Below are 17777 nucleotides of genomic sequence, written 5' to 3' on the forward strand. Positions count from 1 at the left end.
GCATATATATATATATATATATATATATATATTTAAAATGTGAAATACTGCATATTCAAATTTATGTTCTTTTTCTAAGCTGACATTTTATCACAAATAGTTTTCCTAACACATTAAAATCCCTTTAACAAAACTTAATCACAGTATTATAGCCCATCCTAATTATGTCCCTACTCCATACTGACCACTTACGTCATATCTAGTCTTTCCTATTGAGTACTATTGTGATGAACACTTTTATACATTACTATCTGGCCCAACTTTTTGATTCTTATGTGGTGAATTCCTGGAAATGTAATCACCCACCCGGTGACGTCACCGGTGACGCCATCAGCGCGCCTGCCTCACAGCCCAGGAGCATGAATATTTGCTCCATCCTGTCCAACTGCGTGCAGAAAGGCTGCCCCCTAAGCTCCGGAGCAGTGCTCTCAGGTGTCTGTGGTTTTTAAATGTTCCAGGTGTCTTTCCTTGGCAATTACTTGATGATCTTTGAAGCTAACTTTTCTCATGTACATTAGTTACTTGTGTTTCTCCTTTGGTTCGGGCTTTGCTCAGACATATTCTTCTCTGACTGGTCCTATTTCGCCTGAGTTCACAGGAAGCAATAGCGGCCTCCGTGGAGGAAGCGGGGGGAGTGGGTGGGGGCGCAGATCGGGGGAAGGGTTGCAGGGGGTGTGTGATGCTGGGGATGTGTGATGCTGGACTAGATGTGGTTGGCAATGGCTGCTGTTAAAGGTTAGATGGGAGGCTCGGAGACTGAAATGTTAGGGTGAGGGCATGCAGTCAAAGGTCACCATTTGGGAGGTGGGGCTCCTGGGGTCTGGTGGGGAGGATGAGGGTCAGACCCGGTTTGATGGGGGATGCGGGAGGGGAGCGGTCTAGCTGGGAAGGCCCGTGGGTCTGGGCGGCTCCCTGGATTCAGGGCCCAGCACTTGCTGCCTGCGCGGAGTGGGGAAGGGGGGTTGGGGGGCGGGGCGAACTGTCCAGGCCCCACGACAGCCAGAGGGACCTGCAGCTTCAGCTCCGGCCCTGCTGCAGGGGCTGCGGGGAGTGGCGTGGCCGCCAAGCCTGAACCTCCTGGTATGCTTCTTCATACCACACACCATGCTTCTTCAGAACCACAGGTTTAGTAGATACTTCCTGTTTTCCCAAACTTGTTCTGATTTATTCTCTACCAGCAGGGTATGGGTTTTTGTTCATGTCCTGGTCCATAGTTGGTACTAGCTGCTTTTTGTAGCTCATTTAATTATTTTTAATTTCTCCATTATGGCTCATGATACTTTAAAGTTTGCCTTCAGTACCACACACCCTGGGAAACCTAAATGTCTAAGTGACTTACATTTTACTTCATTTTAATCAATATAAATTTAAATTTATAAATTAAAATTTATATAATTTATAAATACTTATGCCCTGAATAGCAGGGCATAAGTATTTCCATTAAAAATGTTTGTCATCAATGAGAAAGTGGTAAGTGCTATGAAATATTTTAAATGGATTACTAACTCACTACTTCTAAGAGGCAAACAAAAATAACTATCACACTAATGACAATCCATTTATAAATATTTTTGGGGAGCACAAGAGACTTGGTTGGAAAGGTCAAGGAATAATTAGGGGTGCTGCCTTTGACACTGCCCTAAGTCTCCCCTAATTTGGAATTCCGATAAACAGGGCAGGCGGCCTTCCACACACTTCCCTTTTCTCAGAATGTCCTCCTTACAACTTTCCAACCAAGTCTGTTGTGCTCCCCAACAAAATCCTCATTTAGTTTAAATATGTCTACAAATAAATTAGGGGAAAATCCTGTATCTGATTTATACGGATGTCCATATTTTAAATGGAAAAGTTACAAAGTCATGAACATAATTTAGCTCTATTTGGGAAAAAGGAATACATCCCCTGCATATTTGTATAATTATGAGCAAGGAGAAGGATGCAAAAAAAAAATTGCTCTTGTTCACCTCAGATAGAAATATGACTTCGGTTTTATATATTTTTGCTCCATATTCAGAGTCACAAGCATTTATTCCTGTGAGACCTTGATCAGCATCATCATCAAAATGGCAGGGGGTAGTTGAGACATGTATTTAGCTGAGTGAACAGTGTGTCATTTCCACAGTACATGACTGGCATCATAACCCATCTTCCCAACCTCAATGTTAGCTACCAGGGAAAAAGTCACATCTCCATGTGAGACAGTGTTTTTAGCGGGAAAAATACATTTGCATATGGCAAGGGGTCGATGGTAGAGGAGAAATAGTGAAAGAGGCAATGTCAAGGGGAATCGCCCACCACAGAGAGGGGGCCACAGAGCCACAGCGTGAAGAGGCAGTAAGCAGACAATGAGGGAACGACGAAGAGTGGCTTGGCCCTGGCCGGGTGTGCAGTTGGTTGGAGCATTGACCTATACACTGAAAGACTGAGGATCTGATTCACGGTCAGGGCACAAACCTAGGTTGTGGGTTCGATTCCCAGTCGGGCATGTATAGGAGGCAACACTCCGCAGAGTACATGCCCCTAAACGTCACTGTCCTAGAAAATGCAGTGACTACGATAAATGTGGAGTGACAGTATGTCTGACCCAAAGAAACAGGGTTTTGGGTTTGCAGCCAGTCAATCCATGGCTACTCCAGTGACTAAAGATTTGTCCTTAGGCAAAAGCACATATTTGGTTGGGTGGTCAAATATGGAGTCAACGCTAGTTCTTCAACAACTAGTCCCTCAAAACAAAAATAAAGGCCCTACCCGGTTTGGCTCAGTGGATAAAGCATCAGCCTGCGGACTGAAGGGTCCCAGGTTCGATTCTGGTCAAGGGCATATACCTTGGTTGTGGGCACATTCCTGGTAGGGGGTGTGCAGGAGGCAGCTGATCGATGTTTCTCTCTCATTGGTGTTTCTAACTCTCTATCCCTCTCCCTTCCTCTATGTAAAAAATCAATAAAATATATTTTTAAAAAACAAAATGCCAAGAACTTTACTTCTTGATTTTGTCTTTGAAGGACACATTTACTTAAACATCTATATGGAGTATATAAAGTGTTAAAGCTGAAAACACCCACATACCTACTCACCATACAGTGTGGGAATTAGAATGCGTTCCTTCTAAAGCCTTGGCTCCCCTCTCCTCCCATCACAGCCCCCTCTTCTCACCAGTGGCAAATGACTGTTTTAAATATTATGTCTAACGTAGCTTTCATTTCCCTTAGCATTTTGTCTCAGATGTGTGCATCGATACCAATAATATATCATTATGAATGTATTCCAACTCTATCTCAATGAGGTAATGCGGTGGGTCCCTCTCTGCATCTTGCAGTTTTGCTCAGCTCTGTTCACCTACAGCGCCCATGGCTGTAGCTGACTTACTGTCACTGAAGTAAACTCTTCCACGCAGAATTGCATTTTATGGCTGCACCATGTTTGTTCTCCTGTGCAGGGGCACTTGGGTTATTTGAAGCTTTTTGCTGTTGTGAGGAACTCTGCTGTGAACATTCCTGTACGTGAAATCTTTGGCACCTGGGCAGGGGTTGCTTTGGCTGTAACTAGGAGAAAAGTGGCTTTACGAGTTATTGCTCTACTTTAGGCATCAGCACAGGGGCTGCGCTTCATTGCTCAATATCCTTGCCAATCTTGGCAGGACTCAAACGGGGTGTCATTTTGGTTTTAGTTTGCATTACCTGATTACTAGTCATGTTGAGCATCTTTTTGAGTGTTTTTCAGCCACTGATGGTTTTTTTTTTCTGTGATGTGCTGGTGGCTAGGTCCTCCCCATTTCTCTAGTGGATTTCTGCTTCTTTCCTGATGGGTTTCAGTTTTAAATGCTGGGCATGTGCCGTCCTTTAGCTCTGTGTGCCAGAAAGCTTACCTGACCATGAATCAAATCCTCAACCAGAAAGTTTACCTGACCTTGAATCAAATCCTCAACCTTTCAGTGTACATGACGATGCTCTTCATCATGTGCTTTCAACGGAGATTTCCATTTTATTTATTCACTAGCTGTACCTGACCACGGATTGCTGTGGCTCAGCCTGGTTAAATGAAAAAGAAAGAAAAGAGAAAGAGCATGTTTCTAATATGTTTAATTTCACAATATTGTGGGTATACAATATTTTTTGTTGTTCCATTGTCTGTGCAGATATAGAGATTGTCTGGTTTGCCGACTCTAGAACACGCAACATATAATTGTCCATGTGAGAAGCAATCTGTGTCTAGATCTAAACCGCACAATTCTAAAGATTGGCCCTGAGCTTTGTTGATGGTGATTGCAAACGCCAATCGAATTGGGAATTGCAATCTCTTAAATTGAAATGGCATATCCGTTGGAATCACAGGAATGCCAGGAATGAGGACATCTTCACCTTTGAAAGGTCCTGTCAAGATTGTTGCTTCTACCATGTTGCTCATTAATTTTTTTACTGCAAGCCGCGTGCCGTTGCAAAGCTTTGGCTGGTTGATATTTCGCAACATGATAATTGGCACGCCGATTTTCAATTGCAGTACGTGCGGTGGCATCCCTAGCAGATTGAGTGAATTCAAAAATTCTGTTGGCTGGGTCCGGGTGAGGCTGGGTCCCGGGTTCGGGTGAGGCCGTGCGCCCCTGGGTCCGGGAGAGGCCACGAGCCCCTGTGTCCGGGTGAAGCTGGGTCCTGGGTCCGGGTGAGGCTGGATCCTGGGTCCGGGTGAGGCCAAGCGCCCCGGGGCCCGGGTGATGCTGAGTCCTGGGTCCGGGTGAGGCCGCGCGCCCCTGAGTCCGGGTGAGGCCATGCCCCTGGGTCCGGGCGAGACCAAACCAGAGGAAGTCAGACCTGCATTACCACCATTTGTCCACCATCCAGAGCTGAAAAGTCAGTGCCGACATGTACACATAAGGAACTGGTGGACATTGAAATTGGGTCTCAAAAGAACTGTTGGTCCAGAAAGAAACTCACTACAGACTGATTCATTTGCCTGTCAGCATAACTATTATTGCTCGTCTCACATTCGGTTCTTATAAGTATATTTCTAGTAACACATGATCTCACTCATCTAGGGGAAATGATGAACAATATAGACTGATGAACAAGAACAGACCCAGAAACAAGGAGGCATCGACCGGACTGTCGGGCCTCAGAGGGAGGGTAGGGGAGGGTGGGGGTAGGGGAGAGAGATCAACCAAAGGACTTGTGTGCATGCATACGAGCCTAATCAATGGTTAAGGACAACAGGGGGGTGGGGGCATCCGTGGGGAGGGGTGTGGGATGGGAATGGGGGGATGAGGACAAATATGTGACACCTTAATCAATAAAGAAATTTAAAAAAAATTCTGTTGGATAATTAACCGCTTCATCTGCTTCCAGTACAGTTTCGACAGACTTGTATGTGACTGCCTCGCTGTGAATGTTAGACTGAATAATATTGTGAAGTTCGTAGATGCCTTTGTTCTTGGCCACAAGAATAGCTCGTTCACTCAGCCAATCGTGATTCTTATCATTGGTTTGAATATTGGGAAATACTTTTTCAACCAATTCTTCTTTTGAAGTCACTAAATTGCAGAAGTTATGCGGCAATGAGATTCATCCTGAGGTCAGATCAACCGGCACCTTTCCGTTCCCAATTTCCAGCAATTGCTGTGAGAATATCTCAGCTGATTGATCGTCTTGCAGCTAGACACAAATATTTGTAGTTAATTTTAACATCTTTACATGTTGCCACAAAGTAGAGTATTTCAGGCAAGCATTTATTTTGTCCGCTGGTGTCGATCGAGGAATTACAGGTAATGTTTGCCTGAAATGTCCTGCAAGCAATATTAATGCGTTCCCAAATGGTCTGATGTTTCCAAGCAAATCTTTCAATGAGCGATTTTTGGTGCGCCATTGTGCATTCATCCCAAACAATAAGTTTGCATTTCTGCAATACTTTTGCCATGCCGAATGCTTTGGAAATGTTGCACATGGGAGTTTCAATGAATTGCATGTTCAATGGCAATTTCAAAGCAGAATGAGCAGTCCTTCCACCTGATAGCAATGTCGCAGCTATTCCGAATGATGCAAGAGGCTAAGGCTATGTCATTTTGGGATCGAATTGCTGCCAGAATCAATGTAATTAGGAACGTTTTACCGGTTCCTCTTGGCGCATGTAAGAAGATTTCTCCAACCCCGTTAATGACAGTGTGCATTATTTGATCATAAATGCCTTTTTGCTCAAGCGTTAGCTTAGGAATATTTGATTGCACATACGACAAAAGATCACCTGTGTTGTAATTTTGTTCACAACACAATTCTACATTGAATGAACAGCAGCAGATCGATTCAGTGATGGTATTCCCAATTGATAACTTTGTTCACAATTTCTAAGCACAAATCATCTATCATTATCAACATTGATATTGAATCATAAAATTGGAAATTTGGAAATCGTAAATAGATCGTAAATTGGAACCATTGAAATTGAATCGTAAAATATTTAGTATAGCTTGTGTTACTTTTACGTCCAACAGATGGCATTGTTTTTTTTAAAAAAAAAGCATGCTTTTACCTGTCACAGGTGTGACATCTATATAATAGTAGGTATAAGGCATATAAAAAAAGCGTGTATTCCAATGCAACATTATGTCAAAATTTTAAAGCAATCGGTGTAGAACTTTCGGAGATTTAAGATTTTGAACAAACGAACATTTACATTTTTATTTATATAGATTTATTCATTTAAAAAAATATATATTTTTTAATTTCAGAGAGGAAGGAAGAAGGAGAGAGAGAGAAACATCAATGATGAGAGGGAATCATTGATGGGCTGCCTCCTGCATGCCCCACACTGGAGAATGAGCCTGCAACCCTGGCACGTGCCCTGATCAGGAATCAAACTGTGACCTCCTGGTTCATAGATTGATGCTCAACCACTGAGCCACGCTGGCTGGGTGAGAAAATTGCCATTTTAATTTGGTGAGAATTACCAGTTGTTTTCGGTTTTGTTTAAATAATTCTTACATTATTATGAGATTGTTATGCTATATCCTCTTCCAGATGTTTGAAGTTTTTGTTTTATGCATTTAACTAGGGGCTCAGTCCATTAGATTTGTGCACTTGGGGGGGGATCCCTCAGCCCAGCATGCACCCTCTCGCATTCCAGGACCCCTCGGGGATGTCTGCCTGCCATGGAGGCAGGAGAGGCTCCTGCCACTGCCACTGCACTTGCCAGCCTTGAGCCCAGCTTCTGGCTGAGCTGCACTCCCCCTGTGGGAGCGCCCTGACCACCAGGGGGCAGCTACTTTGTTGAGCTTCTGTCGCCTGTTGGTCAGTGCGCATCATAGTGACCAGTCATTCTGCTGTTTGGTCGAATTGCATATTAGCCTTTTATTATATAGGATCCTTGGTGCACATGCCTTCATGTCCCAACATTTTCTCTGGAATAGTTGGAAGACTTTTGAACTTTCAAGCATCTCCCATCTTTCCTCTGTCCTCCTCTCTCCTCCCACACTTACACATTTTTTGCAATACCATGAAATGATACAACCTTGTCCACCCTCAGGAGTTTTAAAGGTCTCCTTCAGTGTGGAAGGTGAGGATGGTAAGTAACAGAATACTGATGAAATGTGACTTGAACAACAGAAATTTGTTTTTCTCACAAAATAATGAATCCACAGGCAGGTGGATCCAGGATTGAATTCAGCTGCTCAGTGAGGTCATGGTAAGCGTCTCTCTTCCCACTGTTCCCTCATGGCCACATGATGGCTGCCCCGGCTAGAAGGTGGCCACAGCTCCCATCATCAAAGAGAGGAAAACAGTCCTTTCTTCACTATTGTGCTTTTCATTAGGGATGAAACAGCTTCTCAGAAGTCAACTATGAGACTCTCTTACATGAGCCCTTGGCCAGAACTGTCCCAACTGCAAGGGACATGGGGCAGTTTACTGTCAAACTGCTCCTGAAGGAGGTGCCTCAGCCCCGGAGAAGGAGGAGAAGGTGGTGAGGGGAAGGGCAGTTGGGAAGTGTCTGAGGGTGAGCTTCCTGTTTCTGCTGTGGACACTAATGGCCCCGTACATTTCTTCTTGGATTTGTGGAGGAAAGGTGTCCCGAGATTCAGGCATGACTGTTTCAAATCAATGTTCTATTATCCTAAACCACTCTGTCCAATATGGTCAATATTAGCCACATACAAGTTTTAAAAATATGTTTTTATTGATTTCAGAGAGAGGGAGAGAGAGAGAGAGAGAAACCTCAATGATGAGAGAGAATCATTGATTAGCTACCCCCTGCACAGCTCCTATGAGGTATCAAGCCTGCAACCCAGCCATGTTCCCTGATGATGAATCAAACCGTGACCTCCTGGATCATGCATGGATGCTCAACCACTGAGCCACACCAGCCCTGAAGCCACATATAACTTTATAAAATTAAATTTATATTGATTAAAATTAATTAAAATGGAAAGGTCACTTATACATTTAGGTTTCCCTTTTTTAAAAATATATTTTATTGATTTTTTACAGAGAGGAAGAGAGAGGGATAGAGAGTTAGAAACATCGATGAGAGAGAAACATCGATCAGCTGCCTCTTGCACACCCCCCACTGGGGATGTGCCCGCAACCAAGGTACATGCCCTTGACCAGAATCGAACCTGGGACCCTTCAGTCCGCAGGCCAGCGCTCTATCCACTGAGCCAAACCGGTTTCGGCTTAGGTTTCCCTTTTTGGATACCTAGAGAGTGCTGACGTGGTGTATAGACCGGCTGGTTTCCATTCACAGGAAATAGAAACGAAAGGAAATGTGTCTCCCTCAGAGCAAGAGTGTTCACATGAGAATGAGCACCTTTGGCTGATTCAGCCACATCTTTGCATGGGTCTCTCTGGTACAGCTCCCCTCCTTCTGAAACACTCACCTACAGATGGCATTCTTTATCTATTTTTCTAAAAAAGTTTTGATGATGGTTTTAATTTTAATAATACATTGTTCCAGTTGTGTCAGTGAACTATGGCCCTTCCGGTAGAACCAGGGTGTGTACCATGTTTCCGTACCATCCTGTGCCAGTGGGACCATTGCTCTTCCTAAGATGAATTTGACTGCGAGTTAAATTCTGGGCTCAGGGAGGAAGGAAAATGATTAAGGAAGTGTTTAGTGGAGGGAGTTGTTTTGAATCACTCCTGTTGCAACCAAAGCAATGCTCTTTCTATCCCAAGTGATTTTAAATTTTGTAAACAGCTACTCTGGTGGTTGTTGCTGCTCAAATAGCAAATCAAGCTACACACTGAAGGAAGTGGAATGTAGCTCATTAAGCAATTTTTACTTGTAATGAAACCACTTCAAGATGTGAAACAGTGCTTGGGAACTGAACGCGAGGCCCTTCAGCCCACGGGCTCTAACCACTGTGCCAGACGGCCAGGACTTGCCACTCATTTTTGTATGGCCTGGGAGCTAATAAGTCTTTACATTTTTAAATGATTAAAACAATTTTTTTAAAGAATGGCATTAAAACAACTCTATAGAATTCAAAGGACAGTGTCCATGAGTAAAGTGTCTTTGGAGAACAGCCTTGCCCGTTTATTGACAGAGGGCCTAGGACCACCTCCTGCCCAGCGGCAGCAGAGAGTCACTGCAGCAGACACTGCATGGCTTAACCTTCCATGTTGGCATTTCTGCCCCTCCCTGCACCGATGGAGAGAACAGACTCCCAGGTCTGGTTGGGCCACCAACAAAGTCACTTTCTGGCTAGTGGTTATGTCCCCATCCAGCCAGCTCTGCAGCCAGGTTGCCGGCCCCACCCCATCCATCTCTGTGAATTTGCTGTCCAGGTCTCCCCTCTGGTCCAGGTCCATCTGAGGGGAGAGTGAGGAAAGAGAGCCCTCCAGAGCCACACACAGCGTAGGGGGAGCCCAGTCACACTCCTCCAGGAACTACTCCTGGGTGACCATCTTCTGCTCAGGGGGCACAGGGCCGCCCCCAGGCCTGGGACTGAGCCACACCCCTCTTCTGGATGCCTCCTGGTGGGGAGTCCTCCTGGTGGCTGAGGGTACTGTGTCCTGGCATCTTGAGGTGGGGCAGAGTGTTGTGTCCCTGCTGGGCATCAGGTCCTCACTGCGGAAGCTCTTGGGCCTGCAGTGGAGCGGGCCGCGTCGGAGGAACCTGGTGTCAGGGTGAGGGGACACAGAGGGACACACATCAGTCTCTCACTCTCACTCATCTGCCTCCAGTGCGCTCTTTGCTGCCTCGGGCTCACAGAACAGAGGGAGCCCTGCTGGGGAACCAGAAGCACACTTCTCCCAGGCTGGCATTGGTGATGTCAAGGACATGCTGGAATTCTCTAGAAGTTCACAGTGGGGTTTAAAAACAAAATAAGGTGCAAGCAATATGCAGAGCTTCTACTAAAGCTGAAATTAGCAACAGCTGTGAGGTCCCACACTCCTTAGCCCTTGGGACAGCGCAGACAGACCATCTTCTGCACCATTAACAAGCTGAAACACCGAAAAGGAATCACACTCACCTTGTGTCCTCTGACCATGATGGATTGGAACTACTGGACCTGTCCCCATCTGGAAGCTGCAGGAACCCAGCAGAGCCCATGGAGGCCCAGGTCTGCCCCTGCTCTGGTGACTGCCGCCTTCTGCCAGCACCTCCCAGCCTGGAGCAGCCTAGTGCAGGCATCTCCTAGGTGGAGGGCCAACAGGAGAAGAGGAAGGGAAGGAGGGCATGGGGAAGATGAGTCAGGGTTCAGACCCAGGCCCCCAGACCTGGTTCAGGCAGCGTCAGTCTGCGGGGTGGCTCAGCAGCCTAGGAGACACCTCCACCTGCCAACTCATGGCCCATGAAGACATCTGGATGCTCAACTTGCCAGAGACAGAGCCTGCTGTTTCACATGCTAGTTAGGAGTCACGTGTCCTGGGATTTGTCCAGGAAGACCTGTGGTCACTAACACAACACGTACCATTTGTCACCTGCTTCCCGTGTGCCAGGCACTTTGCTAGAAACCACAGGTGCAATTGAAAAAGAACAAAATAAAAACCACCCCCAACTCATTCAATTCTCAAAGCAACCTCGCAAGGCTGTATTAAAACAACCTTCAACAGGTAAGGCAAGTGAGGTCACAGTTCAGCCGGTCCCACATCCAGAGAGTGGCAGGTGGCAGTTGAACCCACCGCTGTCTGGCTCTGCAGCCGTCCTTCACACCACCCAGCCCCTCTCTGCAGAGTTTTAAATCTTTGACACCCATCTTCATGAGTACACCCGCCCTGGCCCATCTTGTGACACCCTCTCCCAGCATCAACACTCAGGGAGTGGAGGCATGGGCAGGGGCACGGTTGTGAATCCCACTTCCTCAGGCCTGCTCAGAGGTGTCACGTTAGTGGGGGAGCACGCTGGGCAGAGGGAGGGAGGGGGCTCTCAGGAGGGAGCATCAGCTTCCACAACCATCTCCTACAGCGAGGCTGATTTGGTCTCATCGAGGCTGGGAAGGGCCAGGTGTCCTCTGAATCGTGTACTGTGCTTTTCCACACACAGTGATGCCGATTCTCAGGGAGCCCCACCCCAGAGCCCCCGAGCCAGAACCCCCGGGTCCAGCCTGTGTCCAGGCAGCCCAGGTGAGCATGTGGCAGGCTGCAGTCTGAGAAGCACAGCATCAGACTATGATCTCCAGGGCAGGGCTTTGGTTTCTCTCCAGCCACCGGTGCACAGTGCTCTGTAGACAGAAACAGAGATGATGGGAGGCAGAGACCATGCACATACAGGCAGTCCTCAGGTTACATCAGACTCGACGTACATCGTTTTGTGGTTACATCGCCTTCACCCATCTATAATAATAAAAGCCTAAGTGACCATCACAACCAAAGATTTGACAGAACAGGTTGCGTGGCATAACCAGGCCCTGAGCGGGGTTAGTGAGGGGTGACCAAACAACTGAGCAGCAGGCTGCATTGGATGACCAGGCCAGCAGAGGGGTTAGTGAGGGCCAACCAAATGACTAAGCAGCAGCCTGTGTGGGGTGACCAGGCCCATAGGAGGGGCGTTTGGCACCAAGTAGGCTGGCCGGGTGGGGGGGAGGTTGGGAGGGGCGCAGTGAGGGGCATCCAAGCCTGCAGAGTAGGGCATTGAGCAGCAAGCAGGCTGGCACGGGGGCAATTAAGGGCACTCAGGTTGGCAAGAGGTGACTAGGCCAGCAGAGGTGGCAGTTAGGGCGATCTGGCAGGCAGGCAGGTGAGCAGTTAGGAGCCAGTGGTCCCAGATTGTGAGAGGGATGTCCAACTGCCTGCCAGGGGATCAGGCCTAAACCAGCATTTGGACATGCCCTGAGGGGTCCCGGATTGGAGAGGGTGCAGGCTCGCCTGAGGGGACCCCCATGGACAAATTTCGTGCACCGAGCCTCTAGTATATATATAAGTTCCATCATTTCGATGTATGTACATACATATGTGCTTGATGTTTTTTATTATTTACTCTATTTACCCCTAGTAAAACTCAGGAATTGTTATCTCTCTTTTAAATTCTTTTTACATCACTGCTGTGTATGTGCTCCCTGTGAGTGACATTGGTGCTTATGTAGGTGGGTTCCGATTCATGGCGAAAATCGCGTTAACTGGCGCTGTAGGAGCAGATCTCCAAGGTAACCCAAGGACCTACTGCATTGCCTTCAGGACCAACCACAAGACTAGGGGCTTAGCAAGTATGTGACAAAACTTGCTGTTGAACAGGTTTCCTTTGCTTTTGAGGGGTGGGGAGCAGGCATCATGCGTGCTGCCTAACACATAGGACACGCTCAATACGTCTCTACTGAACAAATAGTTTGTATTCTGTGTCACCAGGCTCTACTATTGCAGGCCAGAGAATTTGCTATGTGGCCAGAGAAAGCTCAACCATATATGCTAAGGGGAATGAGACAATCACCAGAGCACTAAAACCCTCCAAGGGTCCCTCTGTGAGGAGGGGACCATCACCGGTGCACGGAGGCACCGGCTCAGTAACAGGCGCACATGCAGCTTCAGGAAAGCTACACGGAGACATGAGGGTTTCCTAAGGCAGCTGATGTCCAGGGCTCAGAGCTGCAGAGCAGCGCTCAGCAAACTCGCTCTGTGGGCCCACTCCAGCTCACCACCCTTTTTTTGTTTTTGTTAATCCTGATCCAAGAGTATTTTTTTCACTGATTTTTAGAGAGAATGGAAGGGGTTAAGGGAGGGCAGGGTAGAGAAACATCAATGTGAGAGAGACACAATGATTGGATGCCTCATGCACAAGCCCTGACCAAGACTGGTGGATCAAGCCTGCAACTGAGGTACGTGCCCTAGACTGGATTCCAACTTGAGACCCTTCAGTCCACGGGCTGATGCTCTAACCACTGAGCAAAGCCTGCTAGGATGTGCCACTTGCTTTTGTATGGCCTGGGAGCGAATAAGTCTTTACATTTTAAATGATTAAAACAATTTTTCATGAGAACTGCATTAAAAACAACTCTATAGAATTCAAAGGACAATGTCCATGAGTAAAGGGTCATTGGAGCACAGCCTTGCCTGTTTATTGACAGATGGCCTAGGACTACCTCCTGCCCAGCGGCAGCATAGAGTCACTGCAACAGACACTGCATGGTTTAACCGTCCATGTTGGCATTTCTGCCGCTCCCTGCACAGATAGAGTGAACAGCCTCCCAGGTCTGGGCGGGCCCCCAGTACAGTCACTTTCTGGCTAGTGGTTATGTCCCCATCCAGCCAGCTCTGCAGTCAGGTTGCCAGCCCCACCCCATCCCTTTCTGTGACTTTGCTGTCCAGGTCTCCCCTCTGGTCCAGGTCCATCTGAGGGGAGAGTGAGGAAAGAGTGATCCTGGGCCACAATCAGAGTAGGGGGAGCCTGGTCATGCTCCTCCAGGAACTACTCCAGGGTGACCATCCTCTGCTCCGGTGGCACAGGGACCCCCAGGCCTGGGGCTGGGCCACACCCCTCTTCTGGATGTCTCCTGGTGGAGAGGCCCATTCTGGGTGGCGGGTACTCCTGGTGGCTGAGGATACTGTGTCCTGGAGTGCTAGCATCACGGGGCAGGGCAGAGTGCTGTGTCCCTGCTGGGCATCAGGTCCTCACTGTGGAAGCTCTCGGGTCTGCGGTGGAGCAGGCTGGGTCGGAGAAACCTGGTGTCAGGGTGAGGGGACACAGAGGGACACATGTCAGTCTCTCACTCTCACTCACCTGCCTCCAGTGGGCTCTGCACTGCCTCTTGCTCACAGAGCAGAGGGAGCCCTGCTGGGGAACCCAGAGCACACTTCTGCCAGGCTGGCATTGGGGATGTCAAGGACATGCTGGAATTCTCTAGAAGTTCACGCTGGGGTTTAAAAACAAAATAAGGTGGGAAGAAGGTACACAGCTTCTTCTAAAGCTGAAATTAGCAACAGCTGTGAGGCACCACACCTCTTAGCCCTTGGGACAGAGCAAACAGACCATCTTCTGCACCATTAACAAGCTTAGACACTGTAAAGGAATCACACTCACCCCGTGTGTTCTGAACACGATGAACCGGAACTCCCAGCCCTGTCCCCATCTGGAAGCTGCAGGTACTCCAGATCAGAGGATGGGTAGCTCGCCCAGGTGCTCAGAGCTGGTCAGAGAGGAGAAGGGATCTGAACCCAAATCCGTGAAAACTCCCAGGCCTGGGCCTGAAACTGCATGATGTGCCCTATGGAGGCAAACCCATCAAGCTTTGAAGAACTTGCTAATTGTCTTCTTTAAATCATACGGATAACACCAAGCCCAGAGCGGAGATGCAAGGGCACTGAAAAGTGCCCAGAAGGAAGGCCGACTTACCCTTCAGGTGCGAGGTGAGCGGTCACTGGAAGCATCCCTGCGGCTCTCTAAGCTGCCTGGCCGGGACCCTGAGAGGAAAGGACCACCCTGAACCAAAGGGCCGCGGACCCAGTCTAGCCCAGACTATGCCATCCAGTCTGCAAAGAGGACAGAACAGAGTGATTCTGCCACAGCTCAGGGAGCGCCCTCAGAAGGACAGACCCAGGTTCTGGAGACTCCCCAGGAGGGGTCCCACCTCCAATAAGCACCAGGCCCCGTGCACAGTGGGCATGGGCTGTGCGGGATGACAGCCTGTGCTTCTGTGTCTGTGAGGTCTTGGGCTGGGGCTCAAACAGTGTTGTTAACAGAGGAAATTTCACGCAGAATTCAGGTATAGACCAAACAGGGTGGCTCTGGGAAAGGAAGGGTTGGAGGGTTGGGGAGCCCACCCTTAGGACACATGGAGCTTCTAGATCATGTGGAAACACACTGCCTAGACCAGGACAGTGGCACCTGGTAAGGGAGGGAGCCAGGACAGGGCAGAGTGTGAGCGCCCACGTGTGCACAATAGAGCTGGTGCCGCTCTAGGGCTGCTTCACCTCGGTGGTCTGAGGGGGCGGGTGCTGGGGCCTCAGGAGGAAAGACTCCCCATCACTGGAGGGATGTAAGCAGGAGCTGCATGCTTAGGCCCCTAGGGGAGGCAGGGAAGGGGTGTTGAGGAACTGTGGGTCCCCATTCTCACTTCAGCATTAACACCTCCACTTTCACCTCCAGTGTGTGGGACTTGCACACAGGCCTTACTTGAAGGAAAAGCACTGTTGATGCAAACAGCTGTGAGAACCCAGGCTGAAGGGCACCACACACAGCCCACTCCCCGTGCTGCCTGCGGTTGGGAACTCGAGCTCCAGGGACCGCTCACAGGGGCTGTCATCTGAAGTCTAGCCGGCGGAGAACATAAGGCTGGAGAGTCAGCAGACCTGGAACATCCACGGGGAATCCTGGGCCTTTTGCAAGACAGCCACCTCTGACTCTGGCCCAGCCCCTGAGTCCTGGTCGTGTCCATGTCCTGGAGGAGGGAGGGACAGGTGGACCGTGCCCTTAGGGAGCATGTGCCTGCCTGTCCTATCTCTCCCCTGTTTCTCCTGCCGGGACAGCCTCACACTCAGGACTCTATCTGACTTAACTTTAAGTCACACTTCCGCCTGTGCAACGACTGGCACTCCAAAGGACATCAGTGTCCTGGCCTAAGGGCCATGCAGCACACGCAAGTGATACTTAGTATCCCGGGAGCCCCTCCCCCCTCCAGGGCCAGCTGCACCAAAAGCAGGGCCCTGAGAGCAATTCTCTCCCAGGGGACTGGGCTCTCCAGGGGCTGGAGGAAGGAAAAGGAGAGAACCACCACCTGAGGGAGGATGCAGGCTTCCTAGAGACTGAGCCTGCACCAGCAGCTCCTCCCAGCAACGTCCAGTATCCATGGGCCACCAGTCACTGCTCTTCCCTGAGAAGGACTAAGATGCCCCGTGCTTCACGCCTGCCAGATGCTCTCTGACAGCAGCCGTGGACACCCTCCACACTGACACCTGGGTCTCCATTTTGCAGACAGTTCTAGGTCCACCTGAGCATGAGCACTGGGCTGCCAGGAAATCACCGTGAGCAGGGCTGGGTGTGCAGTGTGAGGGGCCCAAGGGCAGGCTCCGCAGGCATCTGAACAGGCCTGGGCTCTGGCTCAGGATGGGATCCAGGCTGAGACAGCCCGAGGGTTAGCCTGGAGGGGCGGGTCTGGAGCCACACAGGCCGCTGGCAGGCTCAGGGGAGGTGTTGCTTCCAGCTCTTATTGGAGGCCAGGCAGGGCTTCTGCTCTGCCGAGCCTGGGAGACCGAACTGACTGCTCAGTGCCCAGAAGGGACACGGAGTAAGCCCGCCCCAGCCACACAGGGCACTGTGCCCCTGACACCCAACAGTGAGTGGCTGCCTTTTCAGTGTCTGGCCAGGAGCACAGAGGGACTGCCTCCTGCCCTGTGCTCACTCACCTCATCTTCTCCCAGGGGTGCTTCTGATTTGTAAACAAGGGTCCAGGTCCTGAAGCTGCCCCAGGCAGCCTTGAGGGCAGGACCCTGTCTGTCTTTGCTGGGCTTGTCAAACCATGGTTATGCATGCCATAGCTTCCAGGTCCTGTGGGAGGTAAGATTATGAAAAATCATAACCCCGTGTCTTCTCGTCAGGTTCTAACACCCCGGGACAGTCATTTTCAGCTCTTTCTGCTGTCCTCAGATATTTCATCTCTGGGTTAGAAGCAGAATGTCTTTTTAAGTTTTAAGCTTTATTTCTCCCATTTTGTTGCGAATTTTAAATTTCCAAGTCTCTTCCCCAGATGCTCCTTTTCTTAGCATCCTGCTCTGGTTTCACCATGCAGAGTGGCTTACTCTGAGGTCATGACAAGCATTTTAAAGCTTCTGTCTCTGTGCCTAATGCCCGCTGACTCTGTTGCTCTCACATTGGTTTGTCTCTGGTGTTGCAGGCGCTCCTCAGGTGTCCAGGGACCCTGACCTCTCATGGGCTCCCCTGGCAAGATGTGACCCCACTGCTCTGCTGGGAATGTCTCCTGCTAATCAGATGCTTTGAAGAGGATGTAACGTCCCATCTAACGTGCGAGCACGCATGGCTACTGGTATCTGGGAGACATTCAACCTGTCCACTCCTTCTGAATCCCCTTGTTTTTCAGTCTAGGACACCTGCCCTCCACTCCATGGACCGGCCTCCAGTGCAGGGACCCTGACAAGTCTCCTCCCTGGAGAATAAACCTCCAAAGTTGCCTGATTTTAGTCCAAATTCTGGTTCGTTCATCTCTGTTCAGGAGTCACTTGGTGCCACCACTTCCTGACCAGTGGTGTGGGTTCCAGGGCTCAGGCCCCGGTCTCTAGATGGCGGAGTTACCCTCCCAAAGTCGCACAGCTGGAGGCGGAACCGAGCTCTGAACCTGTGTCTGTGGGACACCAAACCTGCCCACAGCTTCACCCACCTGCTGACCACCTCTCAGTCTGAGAGGCGCCTCT

General features: G+C 49.3%; 1 long non-coding RNA gene across 2 annotated transcripts; it reads right to left on the minus strand.

The window, feature by feature from the left end:
* Positions 1-13446: 13446 nt before the first annotated feature.
* LOC129151876 (uncharacterized) lies at positions 13447-16891 on the minus strand. 2 transcript variants are annotated; one of them, XR_008558585.1, is made up of 5 exons: positions 16755-16891; positions 15702-15790; positions 14746-14813; positions 14434-14597; positions 13447-14075 (listed from the first exon to the last, which is right to left on the minus strand). It is a non-coding gene; the product is annotated as an uncharacterized LOC129151876 (long non-coding RNA). The 2 variants fall into 2 exon arrangements; XR_008558584.1 differs by having other exon boundaries at positions 15526-15790.
* Positions 16892-17777: the final 886 nt, after the last annotated feature.

This window comes from Eptesicus fuscus, chromosome 16, assembly GCF_027574615.1.
Source record: "Eptesicus fuscus isolate TK198812 chromosome 16, DD_ASM_mEF_20220401, whole genome shotgun sequence".
Taxonomy (NCBI): Eukaryota; Metazoa; Chordata; class Mammalia; order Chiroptera; family Vespertilionidae; genus Eptesicus; species Eptesicus fuscus.